The sequence below is a fragment of a genome, unplaced genomic scaffold (assembly GCF_019419815.1).
Source record: "Pyrus x bretschneideri cultivar Hongxiangsu unplaced genomic scaffold, Pyrus_bretschneideri_v1 Contig114, whole genome shotgun sequence".
Classification (NCBI taxonomy): domain Eukaryota; kingdom Viridiplantae; phylum Streptophyta; class Magnoliopsida; order Rosales; family Rosaceae; genus Pyrus; species Pyrus x bretschneideri.
In genome coordinates this window covers 321,296-334,031 of record NW_025999407.1, presented here as the reverse complement: position 1 = coordinate 334,031, position 12,736 = coordinate 321,296, and the positions used below count along the sequence as shown (strand labels likewise).

At 36.4% G+C, this 12,736-nt stretch overlaps 1 long non-coding RNA gene across 3 annotated transcripts; it reads right to left on the bottom strand.

Moving 5' to 3' along the window:
* Window positions 1–1,202: 1,202 nt before the first annotated feature.
* LOC125474014 lies at window positions 1,203–2,959 on the bottom strand. 3 transcript variants are annotated; one of them, XR_007255769.1, is made up of 4 exons: window positions 2,445–2,934; window positions 1,908–2,339; window positions 1,453–1,517; window positions 1,203–1,339 (listed from the first exon to the last, which is right to left on the bottom strand). It is a non-coding gene; the product is annotated as an uncharacterized LOC125474014 (long non-coding RNA). The 3 variants fall into 3 exon arrangements; XR_007255768.1 differs by lacking the exon at window positions 1,203–1,339 and adding an exon at window positions 2,948–2,959 and having other exon boundaries at window positions 1,378–1,517; window positions 2,445–2,507; XR_007255767.1 differs by lacking the exon at window positions 1,203–1,339 and having other exon boundaries at window positions 1,378–1,517.
* Window positions 2,960–12,736: the final 9,777 nt, after the last annotated feature.

Here is a 12,736-nt window from a genome sequence, read left to right as displayed (position 1 = left end):
GACCTCAAAACATTCTCTCAATTAGATTGAGGAGATCACTCTATGAATTGAAACAATCTGGACAAATGTGGTATAACCGTCTGAGTGAATATTGACAAGTCAAGGTTATGTAAACAATGATTCATGCCCATACGTGTTCATCAAGAAGTCATATTCCGAATTGGAGATCGTTGCAGTTTATGTCGACAACATGAACCTCATTGAAACTTCCGAAGAACTTGAGGAAACTATCGCTCACTTGAAGTCGAAATTTGAGATGAAGGATCTTGGAAAAACTCGATTTTGCCTTGGCTTGGAGATCAAGTGTTGTTCCGATAGAATTCTAGAATATCGACTGAACTACACCCAAAAGGTGCTATGATGTTTTAATGAGGATAAAACAAAGTCTTCGAGTACTTAGATGATCGTTCAGGCTCTAGATGCTAAACAAGATCCATTCCATCCCAAGGAAGACAAGGAAGAGATTTTGGAGCCTGAAGCTTCATACCTAAGTGCAATTGGTGCTTTATTATACTTGACTCAATGCACTAGACCCGACATTTCCTTCCTTGTGAATATTTGGCAAGATATAGCAATGCGCCTACACGCAGACACTGAAATGGTGTTAAAGATATTTTCCGCTACGTCAAGGGTACAACGGATTTAGGCTTGTTCTACACCCACAAATCCTTGAGAGGAGCCACGACTGCCCTGGGTCCTCAAGTTGATTCTCGTCTTATTGGTTTACGCATATGTCGGTTATCTGTCTAACCTACATAGGGCACGTTCTCAAACAGGTTATGTCTTTACCGTTGGAGACACCGCAATTTCTTGGAGATCTACCAAGCAATCACTAGTTGAGAGCAGTCATGAAACGTATTCGAAGCACTAGCGGTCTTTCTCCTTATTATATGGGTTTTGTACCTAACTTAAGTTTTACCATAGCGAGATTTTGTGAGTTTTGCTACCAATGCATACTTTATTTAATATGAGACTCGCATTCACCCGTTGTGCCAATGACTTCTTCAAGTAATCTACTTCATCCGCTAAAGACCTAATGCTATGTTTTTATTTGAGTATTTACACACTCGAGGGGGAGTATTGCAGTCGTATTTAATGTAGGAATGTGATTGTGTAAATCCTAAAGTATTTGGAATATCTGTAGCAGATTCTATCATATCTCTACGGTTAAATATTATCCGATTAGAGTTGTAATCTTATTAGGATAAAGAATTAACATTCCCTACTACTATAAATAAATGCACAATAGGGTAGAATAACACAACTCACAATTAAATCTCTCCTCTCTATGCCCCCGGCCCTCTCCCTATTACCTCAATAATTGTTAAGTAAAATAGGCCTATAACAGAAACAAATTATTATTAAAAAAGATAAATCAATAAATTATGTAAATATATCATATACAAGTAACAAGAAAAGTACAAAACTATGAAAGCAACACTGCATTTTTACTTGACGTTAGCTGAATGGTCGTACACATTATACACCAACGGCATCATGTAGTCTCTATCCAAAGCCTGCAACAAGTGACATTTTTGAAACCATCAATAATGTATGGAAAAGTTTCATTTCAATAACAAGAAAATAGATAAAACTAGAAATACACGAATTTTTGTTATATAAATAAACATGGTCAAAACTTAAAGCACCAACATCCTCTCAAATGAGGGTATTAATCATACTGCTAGTTCTACAGAGACTATTAAGAGCACGCTAGAAAAAGATGATGAGATGAAAATCCATCGCAATAGAGCCAAATTTTTAGAAGCATCCTCGTTGATGATGCTTTTATAATATTGTGCAAACTGAGTATTGCCACTGTGTTTTTGTAGCTGCTTGTTGACCATTTAACATATCAAAAACAACATTCATCAAAATCCAAAAATAACGGCATAATGACTGCAAACCTGGAGAAATGATTCTACAGACTGTTGATCTTTTGGTGAAAAAGGCACCTCGTCTCTCTTATTGCCCACAAATTCAATGTTTTGCTCCACCCGCAGTGCAAGCAACATAATTTTTTTGTCACATCACAAGGATATTCCTAAACGCATCAACTTGATTGCCAGCCATGGAGGCCAAGGAAGCAGTTTATTAAGGAGTTTGCAAAAGCCAACAAAGGAACCATTACTGTGTCACTGTCTCACACATTCTTTGCCATATAATAGTTTTATTTGATTTTGCATCACAAACTGAGGAAATTATGATTTTTTATGATGGATGCCCCAAATGCAAAATAATATTAGTACAGCCTGCATTTAAAGACAACCCGAATAGTGGGACTCCACAGGCTTTCTGTTTTTGTTGAGGTCCGACCTTCAAGCCATTTCTTCCTACAGCTTTAATAAAACAAGTGGACAGTAAACCACATGGAGTCATGCTCAGAAATAACAATTTCACTATGGTTCAGTGTTTAACTACGCTTCGTTTTAATTCAAACATACCAAAAAGACTCTTCCTGTTCCTTGTCTCAAAGCAGCATGATTAACCAAACTCTCCACCATAACCTGAATGAATTGGAAGCCAAAAAGTGCATTTAGAACACTGTGGGGAATATTAAGATGAGATATCATAGTTATAAATCTGCTGACCTCTGCATACTCAAAACATTACGTTGACCAAATACTAGTCTCCCCGTGCATAAACTTATTCGGTGTAAATATGATTTAGTTGAATCCAATAAACAAGTAATTTGGATCAACGATACGCCATTTGGTTCAAATAGCATTCAAACTTCCACAAAAGCACATGAAACAACATGCCTCCACACATATAACCATGTTAACAAAGTTTGAAATGGATACTGAAACATGTATTCCAACCAAAACAGGACGCCCCTGTCTGAACACAGTAAGTCTGCAAGTATAATCTAGCACTAGCAGTGATAAATGACCCAACACTGTTTACCAGTAAAATAGGACTGAAACAAGCCCAAACCCCAAATTACCTTTGCATACGGGAGGGAGGGAGCTGAAATACAAGTCTTATAACCTCTAAAATTAATTAGATTTTAACTCACAAACCAAAGGGAGGGAGGGAGGGTCTTTTTGTGCTTCTTCAAGGGAGGTGTATTTCTATGGTTTATATATTGTGCTTAGAGAAAGAGAAAGAAGAGCGTTCTACTGTTCACAAAAGATCAATCAGAAAGACAACAAATCACGATCACATGGTTTATTACCATCAGACGATGGACAAGATGATATGAAATCATCAGTGTAATATATAGAATTCCCACGGCAACCAAGAAAATTTGAAGCCGAAACAGAGACCGAATGGTTGTCGCCCACAAAGAAAGCTTCATCTCCAATGCTTTTTACCTCAACTTAGAATTCGGGTGTTAACGGGTGGTTAACGGGTTGACCCGTTAATCACCCGACCCGTTTATCACTCACCCGAATACTAATTTTAACGGGTCGGGTTGAAAATGCCAAGTCTACTGACAACAGCCAGCAGACTGACACTTCTACGGATGTTGACACTGATGACAAAAACCATGTGTCACCATCTCTCTCTATGGTCTCTATTTCATGAGCATATGTGTCTGCTAGACTACTACCATACTTTTTTATGGGAATCTTTCTATAGGCTTAGTGGAATTGAGAATCATTTGAAATTTGGAATTTTGGATTACCATCCATGTTGTTTCAAGCTTCAAGCAACGTGTAGACGTTTGTTCGGTCAGTTGGGCTCATGGCTTGGCCCCTTTGCATTATAGTTTGAATCTCCCTCCCATAAATTATAGTAATTTAAAATATCGCTTTGTCAATTAAAAAATAGTTTCCAAAATGTTTTCAATTCAATTACTACCTTAATAACATGGCCTATATCTAACTTGATTTGCTTTAAATCTGCGTATTTTACTATAAACTTTATTTAGCTTTCTAATTTTTTAGTGTCAGTGGATTAATGTGAGATACGATTTTGTTTTAGCTTCATGGAGTGCAACATGGAGCACTAATGGTAGTGGATTCCACAGAGCGGGCAAAGGAAAGAACTACTTGTGACTAAAAGGTTAGAATATTTGGATTATTGATAAAGGTGATTCTATTAGAAAGTAATTTTCGATCTTAAATGCTGACCGATTAAGTTTGTGACTGAAACCGTTGCGTGCATTGCCATCTTCTTCAGGTACCCCACTTCCCAATTTCAAAAACCTAGGGTTCATTTTTGGGTTTTTTTGTATCTTTAATTTGGAAATGGTGACTATCTTACGCAATAGGTGAGATTGTATGTGTTAATAGAGATTAGGCATCTACAGAGCCACAGAAAATCCCCAAGTCCAGTTCTGATTTTTCGCTCTTCTCATTTTCTTTGTTCCTTGCAGATTATTTGGGACTTGCAAAACTCATTGGTATGCAGCCTCGGTTATAGACTTATAGTATTTGTCCATAACAAAAAATTAAATTTTGTTGCATAAACCTAATTTTTGGTTGCGTTACTTAGGATGGATTTCTTCTTGCAGTTTTTTCTGATACAATACAATGCTTCGAGGGGCGAAAATATAATGCAATCACCATTTATAGGTAATCTCGGCCTACTTTGTAAAAATATTTAATTTTGTGAGTTTAAAATTCTTCAGTTTGCTATCACCATTTTGTTGGAATTAGGGTTAAATTAAAAAAAATAAAAATATTTTTTGGGTTAATTTTCACCCAGTTTCTCTGTAGCCATGTGGACCATTCTCTCTCTCTCCGCGTTTTTTTTTTTTTGCTTCTCTAGGTTCTATTAATAAATGGGTGATTCAATCACCATTTTAAAATTTACGACAGTTCATACCATTACCCCATACCAATAAGAGATAAAGCCAATTGGCGGAGTTAAGGCGTCTTAATTTAGATGATTTTATTCAATCAAAAGCCAAGGTAAAGAATTTAAGATTGATAAATTTTTTATCTTTACTTTTTGCAGTACACATACCGCCGATTCAACTCATACTACTGTTCGCAGCACTGCTACAAGGTACGTAAGCAAATTTGTACGGATTTATTTTATTTTATTTCTTTTTGTTGTGATTTTTGTGTTTGATTGTTTTGTGATTTCATTTGATAGAGCAGTCTCCCGTGTACCGAATTGTTTATGCGCGAGAATGTGGTGGGGAGATGGGGCAATTGGGGCCCCATGATGAAATGAAACAGAAAATGCTCGACATTCTGAAACGATTATTTCACTCTGAAGAAGAAGAAACTGATGATATGAATGATGATGATGATGCCAATATGTTTTTATTTTACTATTTTTTTCCGATGAAGTTTATGGATTTGAAGTTTAATGATGCTTTTGATGAGTTTTCAATAGCTGGGATTTTGTATGTGCATTGTGAGATATATGAGAAGTTTGTTATCGATGGATTCCTAGAGCTATATATAAGAAGTTTGTTATTGATGAATTCCTAGAGCTTTGGACTAGGAATTAGATTTACCTGTAGAGAAAGCACGAGGTGTTCACTGCAGTTTTTCTAACAAAAGAAACCAATGGAGCGTTGTTCAACTCATTCGTTGGGGCATGTTGGCAATTAAGACAATCAAAGCCAAATTTATTTTGGTAGGTTGTGGGTTAGTTAAGAGTAAGAGTGCATGGAAAAGAGGAATATGTAAAATTGGACTACCACATATTCGTGTACTCCACAGGTTATTCCTGAACTACAATATATGAGTTATTACATACTGATTACGTACCTCACGATATTACATTATATTTTGTATTAAATTTGTGGAGTTCATATTCGTTTAATGGTGTTTGTTTGTAAACCCTGCAGAAGAAATCCCTTCATTTGAACTTACTTGCATTTTTTCCTAACATTTAGTTTCTTTTTTTTTTTTGTTTTTCTGAGTACCAGACTTTTGATGAAACTTACAGTTTCTTTAATTGATTGTAGAATGTTAATTATGTTGTTTTCTTATATTTCTCAGTTATAGACTTTGGTAATCTCATTGCATTTGGGTGTTGAAATTTCTAAAAAAAATAAAACAAACGGATGATGAATTATGAGGCTATTGAAGAAAAGGACTGTAGTTTTGAAGCAACATTATAAAAAAAATGGTTACAGTTGTTTGTTTTTATTTGATTTTTTAAGGTGTTGCTAGCCATTTTAATCAAATTTAAAAGGGTAAATTACACTGTACCCCCTCATATTTGGGGTTTATTACAATCGTATACAACATCTTCAAAACATTTCACTTTCATACCTCACCTACTATTTTATTTCAATATAATACCTCTGTTACATTTTCCATCTATTGATCCGTTAAGAGCTGACGTGGTAGCCACAGTTGTGCCATGTGGCTACCAAATGTGTGCCATGTGGCAATTTTTTTTTTATTCATTTAAAATATTATAATAATTTACCCTTAAAAAAATAAAAATAAATAAAAAATAAACCCCAAATTGAAACCTACCTCCGCGCAACCCCCCACCCCTGCAAACAAACCCAGAACCCTTCCCCCCTCCCCCCGGCCCACATTCTCTTCCCATCACCACCGCAGCCCTTCCCCATCACCATTGCAGCCCCCCAGACCTCTATGTTCTCTTCTTCTCTCTCCAAACCTCATAATTCTAGTATCTTCTTCCTCTAAGTGAAAAAACCTACAAATCCATTTGAATTAAACCCTAATTGATTGCTAAAACAATTGGTACCTTCAAACAAACTGGGACCCAAACCCTCCTTCCTTCCCTCTTCTTTTCTCTCTCATCTCTCTCCTTCTCGCTCACTACAATTTTCTTCAACATATCTGGGTCGCAGAGCATAGGAGACGATAAGGCTCTCAATCTAGTTCTTCTCAGCATTGGGGAGGGGGTCTCATCTGAAGAGGAGTTGGGAGCACATACAAATTCAAATTGAAGAGGAGTTGCAATTGTAGTGAGAAAGAGGGAGATAAAAATTCAAAAAATTGTAGTGAAAGAGATGAGGGAGAAATGAGGAGGGAGGGAGGGTTTGGTTCCTTAGTCGCGAAGTGCTTGAGGCCTCTGATCTGGTTCTTCTCAGCGTCGAAGATGGGATTTTGCCGAAATAGAAGTTGGGGGCCCATGGTGCGAGGCCGTAATTAGGGTATGCCTTTGCGCGATGGCGAGGCTTCAGGGACAGAGAGAGAATGTGGAGGAGCACTGGAAAGGGATAAAGGTGTCGATGATGGGATGGGGGAGGAAGAAACGGGGGAGAGGAAATGGATGAATCCTTTTTTTCAAAATATTTTTATTTATTTATTTATTTATTGGGTAAATATTATAATATTTTAAGTGCATAAAAATTATTTTTTTGCCACGTGGCACAAATGTGGCAGCCACTTCAGCTTTTAACAGATCAATGGATGGAAAATGTAACAGATGTATTATATTGAAATAAAATAGTACTTGAGGTATGAAAGTGAAATGTTTTGAAGATGTTGAATGTGATTGTAATAAACCCCAAACCTGAGGGGGTACAATGTAATTTACCCAATTTAAAATGTTTTTGCTTTGGTTAGAGTATTAGTGTTAGGTGTTTTTTAAATGATTCCATTTACTTCTCTTTACATTAATTGTTTTGGATTTCTACCTTAATTGTATTGCTGAAAATTTATTACTAAATTACTTTGTAGATAGAGATTTCACAAAAGCCAAGAGAGTACGAAGGAGCAAAGACTTACAACATACATAATGACTTAAAACAGTCTTACTATTATTCTCTTTTGTTTCTCTTCCATGTTTTGTTGCATGTATCAACCATTCTTTTGTGTTAGTAATTTGTCTAGATGCACGTACATGTTGGTACTAAGAGAACATAATGTAAAATCAAAGAGTGTTTGAAAGGATTGCGTGATTACTAATTTACTATTGCATTGGTTTATACCAACGACTGAATAGGTCAAGACACTAACCTCTCTGCATGCATCATGTGCATGCGACATACCTTTTTTTCAATTACGGGGATCTACATGCTGCTAAAGATGTCTTACGTTAGTTGTTTTTCATTGTAATTGTCAAAATATGTGATATCCCGTCCCCAAAATTATTTTTTTTATTTTATTCTTGACGTATTTCGAAGATTTGATTGGAACTAGTTCGTTAATTCTCCAAATTTGAGAAAAACAAAGTGTGGGGTACTTTATTCATTTCTATTTTTCTCTACCTTTTTGGTCAACTCTTGAATTGGTTAGGTAGAGTTCAATTCCATAAGCGCGTAGGCGTAAATGGCTCTTATTTCCGAGTCAGAACGGAGAAGTTAGAGTCGTTTGAAGTTGGTGGCATTTTGGTAATTTTACCAAAATGCTATAAATGGGAGTGAAACCTCCAGAAAAAAGGAAGGTCTAAAAATGGAAGGGGGAGCTGCTACTAACCCGTTTTAGGGGAGACTTGGACCCGTTGACCCACAAACTTGACCCGCTTGTATCTTCTTCATCCGAGCTCCGTTTTGGGTGATCTTGGTGTCCATGGAAAGCTTTTGACAAATCCTACATCTCTGTGGTGTTAGATTTCCCATTTTCTTTTCAATCTTTGTAGTTCGAAGCCACAAAGCCCACGACTTTTCCAGCGGTTTTATCATTTTTCCAGTGATTTCGGCAACCCTTTCCTTCGAGTGAGGTATGAAACTTCATCTACTCTTCATAATCTTCAAGTTGGTATGCTTAATTTGTGCTTTCGTATTCATTTTAGAGTTCGATGTTTAGAACCCTAGAAATCTGATTTTTCTCTGGTGAATTTGGATGGTTTCCAGTTAGAAATTATCATCGACCTAGTTGTGAAAAGTGTTTCCCTTGTTGAGCTCTAGCTACCACGTAAATTTAAGCTCATCTAATTAATGTTGAAAATTCGGGGTTTCTAAACCATCCATCTTGACTACCACCACGTGTGGCGGTGCGTGGGATCGTTCACGAGTGTTGTCTAGGTTCCAAATACCTTCTAGTGACCCTGTGAACCTATGTCTAGCTCGGTTTCCCAAAGTTCAATTGTTTGGTGTGGTGATCAATTTGGACCACCACTTGTTTGTGTGATTGACGACAATCCGACCGTTGGATCATAATGAAACTTTAGTATGTTATTCTAGAAGCATAATGTGGACTTTGGGAAGTTATGGATCATAAATCCGATGTGCAGATCTTCCAGATCGAATTATGTAGAGTGGTGGACCTTATCTTTGATCGAGAGTTGAATTGTGGTCAACATGTCTCGATACGTTCTAAATAATAAAATTAGTACTATGGGAGACTTGAGTGAAGTCTAGTGGCCTACATTGGTTAGAGAGTGACCTGAACATATGTGATATGGTTATTACCTTGATTTCTTATATTGGTATCATCTGTGAATATGACTTGGTTTTATAATGTGATTTCTATTGAAATGTGATTATATTTATAGATATATATATATATATATATATGTATCTATTTAGCCATAGACCTATGTTTATTAAATATGATTTGGCTTGTGCATTGATGATGATCGTGATATGTTTTTGACGTGCATATTTGAAAGGTGGTTGATTTGCATAGATGGTATGATATGATGAAATGTGAGTGACTTTAATATATGTGAATATGAAATGGTTTTATAATTATGTTTCCTATAAATTGTTAATTTTTATATTTAGCCTCGAGGTAGTTTTATGAAGTGGGATTTGATGTGCATATTGGAAATATGGTTTGTTTTGTATGATTGGCTTGATTTGATGAAAGGTGAGGGCTAGTGATGGACCGTTAACCCATTGTCATGGGGTTTGTTGCTTCGAAACGTGTTTCATCCCTCGTTTCATTATTTCATTTCTTGTTTTGTTGAGCCTTTATAACTTGAGAAGCTTGATTCATGTGTTGTTTCATTGATTGGTTGTTATGCATTGTACTTCGCGATTCCGATGAGTGATGGTCTGGAATCCTGCCTACTCCACTCCGCGATTCTGTTGAGTGATGGTCCGAAATCCTTCCTACTCCACTCTGTGATTCAGTTAAGTGATGGTCCAGAATCTCTCTTACTCCGCGATTTCATTGAGTGATGGTCTAGGATCGTATCCACCTTGGATTTCATTGAGTTTGGATTGAGATAGCTTCAAAGATGTAGGCTTCGGCCGAACTATATTGCTTTAACCCTACTTTTCATTGCGTGTATGATAATATGGTTGTGAGATGTTGTGATTGTTCCAGGCAAACCGTTGGATGTCTGGCTGACTCCCTCGGAGTTTTCAAAAGTTTGGTATTGATTTCTTATGAATGATTTATATTCAAGGTTTATAAATTGTGATTGATGGCTAGTTTTATTATTGTATCATATGCTTATATTGTTGTCACTTACCCGAGCCTCGCAACTTGTCTGAATGCTTGATTTGCCAGTGCACCAATCCCATAATGTAGGCATTGACTTTACATATGACAGGTCTGGGTAGATTACGAGAAACCGCTTGATATTTTGGTTCCGTTGAGTGGTCCGTAATCCTTGCTCTTGTTCATTCCGTAAGGTGATCTTAGAATCCTAAATTCGAGTGGATGGGAATTACCCACAATAGATATTGTGAAAATAAATTAGAATTACCATGTTTATTACTCATAATCCAAGTGGGGAATTATATAGAGCTTCTTGGTTAATTCATGAAATGTTTTGTTATCGCATTGCTTGATGAACGTAATTAAATGCTAAGATTGTACATCTTGATTCACGAATTGATTAATTGACGGGATTGTGGAGTGACGTAGGATATAAGTGTTGTTATTATGATTATTTTAGTTGATTAATATTTCTAGAGAATAATGTTGTGCTTTGTTAATTCTTTAATATGTTACACGCTTATGTGGGAACGTGATGATTTATGTGATGGATGAAGTGGAATTGTTATTTGCCTTGTGGGATTATTATGTTGGATATCATTGTTATTGTTATGACTGACTTGTTGATAAATATGGCGAGAGAATATGATTGTGCTTCGTCATTTGTTCTTTGAAAGATTGCATGATATTCATTGTGATATTTTGTTGGGACATAACGACTTATGTGATGAATATTCGAATGTAATGAAGTAATGAACTACGAATGGTTTGATCCCTATTTAGGGTACGTAGGTAGTTTAACGAGGATGTTAGATGCAGCCATAAAGTCTACGAAGAATAATTGTGCAGTCGAATCTTAAGTTATGTTTTACCTTTTTCCGGAGGCGATGTTAGAGACGAGTATTTGGTACGTCACGTGTCAATCAAGGACGTATGTCGGGATTGGGGCGTGACAAAATAGCTCATTGAACAAAATGAAAACAACTAATGCAAGACAACTTGAGGAGCGCGTATGTGATAAAAAAATATCTCTCGCACGAGTGTGTGCAGCGAGACTAGTACTTATAATAGAAGCGCTTTTGTATTTCTCATCAAAATTGCTGATTTGTTCTTAAAAACAGCCCATCTAAAGATTGATAAAAAAACAATCAGCCCATCTAAAAGGCCCATACGCATTCCTCCGTTCTTCAAGAACCCTTCTATTTCTTACAAGAAGGACCTCAGACTCTCCTCCGTTCTTCAAAACCTCCATGGTAACTTCATAATATTGTTACCATTTCGTCCCAACCGCCTTTCGCTTTCCTTCCAACGCTGCGTTTTGTTTCCTCTAACTCAATTCTCTCTACTTCCATCGTACAACGTTGCCGCCAGCAATGCTCCGCCGCTTCAACAACAGCCGGTGGCCGGTGACGGAGAAACGGCATGTCGCAAACGCCAGCGTGATCCGAAACCGAAACCGCCTCCGCCTCGTCGTCAGAACCACGAAATCGAAGAGAACGGCGGACCTATGTCGCACCAGGATTACATAGATAGAACAAGGCAAGAGCTGATCCGAATTCTAAATTGTTTTTAATTTGCGATTATTGCTTTTATTATTGCTCAATATTATTATATATTTTTAATTTTTTTGATGTTTATGAACAGAAAAGAAGTTTGTACTTCGCAGGATTACGAGGAATTAACTTGTGATGTTTTGGTAATTGAAATTGTTGCTGTTAATTTGTTTTGCATTAACTTGTGATGTTTTGGTAATTGAAATTGTTGCTGTTAATTTGTTTTGCATTTTTAGTTTTTTAATTTATAGATGATGTGAAATATTCTAACACTCAAATTAAAACCCTATGATTGTAGTATATGAAAGTAGGGATCGTTTTAGGCCGGGGATTAGAAGGGATGTTAATCAACACAATTAAGACTCAAAAACACTAAACTAGACTCTATAGACTCTAAACTAACTTAAAACACTCAAAACAGCAACAAACACTAAAAAAAACTCAATTTTAGACCTAACAAGTGTTTTGGACGAAAATAAACCTTAACTTGACTCAAAAGACTCGAAGAAAACAGATTTTGACTCAAATAACAAGACTAAATGAAAGGGGGATTGTTTTTGACGAATTTAAAACTTAAAACAAAAACTTTGTAGAAAACACTTTGTAAAAACGAATTTGGGTAAATTAAATGGGTGAAAGGCTAGTTAGAGGGTCCTTCTCCACATATGATATATGCATATAAACCAATTTCCAGTTATTTTTCCTTTAGACTATGAATGACAACACCCCAAGTTAGTTGCATCGCACAACTAACCATCAGATTTTCCTTATTTCATTGAATTAGATGGAATACGCATCTAAACCAAATTATCTTTCTCAAGTTCCCTATATGAAACGCATGATAGAGATACATGTCAAAAGTCATTAAGTTCTATGAAAATCATAAGCATTGACAAGGCATTCATCACTATGAAATGCATGAGACTCATACCAAGGATTTACTTAACACGATTGTGA